Source organism: Acomys minous (assembly GCF_964271855.1).
Source record: "Acomys minous genome assembly, chromosome: 5".
NCBI lineage: Eukaryota > Metazoa > Chordata > Mammalia > Rodentia > Muridae > Acomys > Acomys minous.
The window spans coordinates 4,963,480-4,969,247 of record NC_140494.1 but is presented as its reverse complement, the minus strand read 5'-3'; the positions used below and the strand labels follow the sequence as shown (position 1 = coordinate 4,969,247).

Below are 5,768 nucleotides of genomic sequence, written 5' to 3'. Positions count from 1 at the left end.
TCTTTTTTTCCATTGTATGGATTTGGATTCTTTGTCAAAAATCAAGTGTCCGTAGGTCTGCTGGTTTATTTCTGGGTCTTTGATTCGAATCCATTGATCAACCAGTCTATTTCTATGCCAGTGTCATGCTGTTTTTATTATTGTTGCTCTACAGTACATCTTGAGATCAGGGATGGAGATTCCTTGAGAGGATCTTTTATTGCACAGGATTGTTTTTAGCTATTCTGGGTTTTTTGTTTTTCCATTTGAGGTTGAGAATTGATCTTTCAAGGTCTGTGAAGAATGGTGTTTTGCTAGGGACTGCATTGAATCTGCAGACTGCTTTTGGTAAGATGGCTGTTGTTGCTTTGCTGATCCTCCTGCTCCACCCCTTTCCCTGGGGAACCCATTCACCCCCAGATTCCCCATTCACCTTTCTATCTCACAGATCCTGTTACTCTTCCCACCTCCATCCTTCGAAGCCTTTTGTCCCTGTTTTACAGGCTCCTTTCTAGCTCCTGGTTTTTTTTTTTTTTATTATTTTCATTGCTATTTTAAGGTCCATCCAATTTACCCACCATAAGTGAGGGACCATATATGAGGGAGATTATGCAGTATTTGTCTTAACTTAATCTAATATCTTCTAGTTGCATCCATTTTACTGCAAATTTTATAGCTTTGTTTTTATTAGTGGCTGAATAAAATTCCATTGCATATGTACTACACTGACGAGGTGCCCATTTCTGTGGGACTCTCTTTCCCATTTCCCCTTGAAAAACTGTCCTCCATGCTCACTCTGAGTCAAGACCATCAATTGCTTAGTTTTCACTCAATAATAATATAACCTTCGATGTACATATAGTCTCACGGGGGAATATGATTCCTTTCAGGATTTTAATTCAATCACCTTCTCTTGAAAATAATTATTTTGAATGAGTAAAAACAAAACCTCAATAAAATTATCTCTGAGTTTGTCTGAGATGACACAGAGCATAAGCAATTTTCCTAAATTTGAAGGTGCTCATGATAGAGCCTGAGATTTCTGCCTAAGTTCACAGTATTTCATCTGCTTTAATGTACTTCCTGAAAGGTACTATTTTTTAAAAAATGCATTAGTGTATATGTATTGTTATGACTTTCATAATATCATTAAACTTTTTGTACTTGTGTGTGTTAATGAGTGTGTGTGCATATATATGTATGCACACACCCTGTCACACACGTGGAGAGCAGAGGACAGTTTGCAGGAGTCAGTAGGTCCTGGAGAACCAACTCAGGTCTTCAGGCTGCATGTCAGGGTATCAGGTGCACTTGCCCACTGTGCTACTGCCTAGTCCTCATAGCAACGCTTTCAGTCAAGCTCAACAGTGCTCTTTCCTTCTTCACCCACCACCACTCCTTCTGACCCCTCTCGTGCTAATTCACCTCCTTGTTCCAGCCACCCATTCTCTCTGTGTGTGCACATGTAAAGGACATGTCTCACACATGGTGGAAAACATGCTATATTTGTCTTTTTGAATCTGCATTATTTTGCTTACCACTATGAACCCTAGTTCTTAGAACCCATAGTTAGGTAACAGTCCTATTTCTTTCTTTTTTTTCCCTATTTGCTTTTTATTCATAATCACAAACTTACCTCTGCAATCCAGCTAAACTTGGAGGGGAATGAGGACAATATGGAACCTAAAGAACTTCAGTGAGAGCAGGGATTTCAGGGTACTGGGAGAAGATGGGGTGGGGGTGCTCTCCTGAGCTACAGAAGGAATGGCCTGGTGGGTAAGATGCCCACAAGTCAAAAGAATTAGATTTGTCCACAGTCAGAAATGGGGATCTTCTTCCTGGTCTTGCCATTCCTGGACCCAAAGCACTTCATGGCTCCCACGATGTTCATGCCTTCCTTCACCTTCCCAGAGACCACACGCTTGACATCCAGCCTCTCAGTCTTGGCAGTGCAGATAAAAAACTGGCAACCATTTGTGTTTGGTCCAGCATTTGCCATGGACAAGATGCCAGGACCTGTATGCTTCAGGATGAAGTTCTTATCCTCCAACTTCTCCCCATAGATGGACCTGCTGCCAGTGCCATTATGGCATATGAAGTCACCACCCTGTCACATGAATCCTGGAATAATGCTGTGAAAGGAGGAACCCTTATATCCAAATCCTTCCTCTCCAGTGCTCAGAGCATGAAAGTTTTCTGCTGTCTTTGGAACTTTGTCTGCAAAGGGCTTGAAGGAGACATGGCTCACGGGCTCGCCATCAACTGTGATGTCGAAGAACGTGGTGGGGTTGACCATGGCTACAGCAAGTGATGAGCGGGGACAGTCGTGTCTGCAAACAGTTCTGTTTCTAACCCTTTGTCATGTCATCTCTTCTCTGAACGGTAAAGATGGAGACTGCATGGACTAAGAAGATAGACTTGATAGCTTCACAAGCAAACGCAATTATTGAGACTGAGAGCTAAAAGTGAGGTATCTTAGAAATGTCTACTCTCAAAAAACAGTTTCATGTGTTCACACAGATTGTTCTAAAACTGTTTTCCTTGTGAGTTTTTAAGCATTACAATCAGAAACACAAAGACAGTAACACGGCTGGATCCGATTAGAATGCTGAAGTCATGAGCTATTGGGGTTAGCTGGCTTTCCTCATTAGGTAGAAACAGTCTTTTATCTCAATCTGGGTTATGAAACATTCAAAAGCAACTCAGTCCACTGTCAGCCTATTGAACCCTGTTATTATTGTAATAATTTCAGTAGAGGTCTGACCTCGTTCCTCACTGTCTGGTAGGAAACATGGGAAATTGACCAAGGAGGATTCATGCTGTTACCCTAGATTCTTTACAAAAATATAATTTCTCTTTTGCAGACATTTGCCTTTTTTTTTCTTCTGAAAGGGAAGCACACAAGATAGCAACTAACAAATGATTCTAGCCCAATGTGTTTTATAGTCCTTAACTTGTATAGCAGTCTGAAATTCTGTCTCTTTTTTCTCCTTTATTTAGCTGATGTGTGGACAATTTTTAATGGTTTGTGAAGCCTCTTCACATATATTACATTGTGATTGACCCTTAGAGAAAGTGTGTAAAGCACACAAAAGCTACAGTAGCTTCTTTGAAAGACACTCAGGGGTATTAAATATTATATGAAAGATTTTATAGCTGATGAACTGTTATGGTTGAGAGTGCGTTTTTCTTCATCAAACTCATATGATGAAAGGGCCAACCCTCCTAAGTATAGATATGTTAGTGATGGAGACATAATTAAGGTTACTTTTAGGTAATAGGTTGTGGACCTAACCTGACAGCATTCGTGTTCATTCAGGAAGAGGCACGAGAGTGCTTTCTGACTCTCTGTGTGAGATACAGCAAGCACACGGCCATCTTCTTGGCCTGTGCTGTATGGTCAGCATTCTGAATTCTGAATCCAAAGAAGATGGATATCTGTAAAACAGGAAATTCCTTATCTGAAACTGTCCGTGCCATGGTGTTCCGGCATCCTGATCTTGGCCTTCTCATATTCTACAACTTAAAAAAAAATATTTAAAATTTAATTTTAGTGGTAGATAGAAAGACTAATGTAGATTTTGTTGGGGGATGCTGTAACAGATATCTTAAGATGTTGAAGTAGCTTTGAAAGACGATAACGAGTGGATGTTGAGAAGTGTTTAGATGCATGTGAGAACAGGACTAGACTCATGTGAAAGCATTGCTGACAGAAATATGAATATCAAAGGTAAACCTTAGGAGGACTCAGAGAGAAAATGAAAAGAGCTGAAGATAAAGCCGCTGTCACTTTAGAGAATTTATGCATTATTCTGAGCAGGATGTTGGAAGAAATATCATCTCAGAAGGCAATGGGTACCCGATGACGGGAATCTGAAGGAATGGCAATCTAGTGGTGAAGAACTTGAGGTTGACGGAACTGTTTCTAGAGTTTTGTGAAAGGTAGAACTTGTAATGGAGGACAATGGATACTTAGCTGAGGAGATCTTTAAGTAAATTATTAATCGGGGGGGGGGGGGAACAGAGAGAGAGATAGAGACAGAGACAGGGAAAGAGGCAGAGACAGAGAGACATAAAGTTGTATGTTGCCAAACAAACAAACAAACAAACCAAGAAGGCTTATCTTTAAGTCAGCTCTAAGGTGAGGCTGGTAATTATGAGACAAAGAGATGAACATAGTTCAGCCATCTAGATGGAAGCCAGGCTTGGAGGTATGACATCATTGAGAACACTGCCTGCTTGAACTGAATTCTATAGAAAAGGGAGGGCAAAGCAAAGATGGCTGCTAGACTTGTGGGCTTCTAGAGGAGGGACTTGAGTGTCATTTCTCTGAAACATATTTTATCTCTCAAGAAAAGGAAAGGATGACTCTGTGGGGGCTTGAGCGAACATGCCCCTATAGGCTTATACATTTAAACGCTCGGTCTCTAGTTGGCCAAACTGTAGGAAAGATTAGGAGGTGTGGCCTTGCTGAAGGGGCCCTGCCCTGGGGGTCGGCTTGGATGCCTCAAAAGCCCATTCCAGGTCCAGTCTCAGCTTCTTTTTTCTGCTGGCTGCTTGTGGATCAAGTGTACTGCTCAAGCGCCATGCCTGCCTGCTGACAGCATGCTAGTTATGAACACTAACCTTCTGAACCTGCAAATAAGCCCTCAGTAAACTTTCTCTTCTGTAGTGTTTCCTAGGTCATGTCACCTTCACAGCAATAGAAAAGTAAATAAGGCAGACCAATCTTTGGGCTGGATTTCACATGTGGGGGTCACTGTCCCCATTTTAAGAGACAGTCATGGGCTTATTTCTCCCACATCAATCAGTGGTCTAGAGTTTGCAGCTTTAGCTAAAGACATTAATTGTTTGTCTTTAGGACCTAGAATTTGCCTTATTAGGTTTGAGTTTCTCTAGGGACCCACTGCCTCTTCCTTTGCTCCTATTTGCCTAGCGAGTCAAAATGATCACATGGAACCACTGTTGTGTATGTGGTCTGCCATTGACTGAAGAGCCACCATGTGACTGTGCCTGTTTAAGCCACTCAGCCCATGCTATGCTATGACAGCTTAAACAGGTCAATAGCCATGTTACTTCGCATTTAACATGCATGACAGCATGCTCTTCAACGTTGTAGTCTGTTGCTATGAAAATGTAAACATATACCATGTATTGTACCTGCATTCTGGCCAGCATGAAGTCTAAGACCTCTAGGTCAGCTATTTATAATCAATTGGACAGGTGTCTATAACACTTGCCAGTCTTAGAACTCACACAAGGTGTCATGATTTGGTCTTAGTCAACTTAGCTGTATTGGTTGCTTTTGCATTGTTGTTACAGAACAACGCCCAGCAGAAACAACACAAGGGAGGAAATGTTATTTCTGTTCTTGGTTTTAGAAGGCATGGTGGGAAAAGTGCAGGAGAACAGAGAAATTAGTGCATTGGCTGTAAATAAGCAGAGAAGAGGGAGTTCTGGCTCTCGGCTGGATTCTTTTTATTCCATCATTTGTCCCTTAGCCTGTGGGCTGGTGTCCAGACACCTCAGCTTCTAGAAAGTTCCCCATGGGTACACTCTGAGATGTGCCTCTCCTGAACTGTAGACAGTGAAGATTAGCTGTTATATTAGGCCTGAGTTTGAGAGATGGTGCCACAGTTGCATATGGCCTTAGTGAAGTCACGTCTTTTAATTTTTTATTTGTACAGATAATAATAGCAATGATGATAACGAATAACTTCTAGATATACAAAATACAGTGACCACTTAGTGGACTTCACTGTGTGACTGAAATTTGTGTAGAGAGTAGA

The 5,768-nt window shown here is 41.4% G+C and overlaps 1 pseudogene across 1 annotated transcript; it reads right to left on the bottom strand.

The window, feature by feature from the left end:
- Positions 1 to 1,621: 1,621 nt before the first annotated feature.
- LOC311597642 (peptidyl-prolyl cis-trans isomerase A-like) lies at positions 1,622 to 2,275 on the bottom strand (annotated as a pseudogene). Its single transcript has one exon. The product of its transcript is annotated as a peptidyl-prolyl cis-trans isomerase A-like (transcript).
- Positions 2,276 to 5,768: the final 3,493 nt, after the last annotated feature.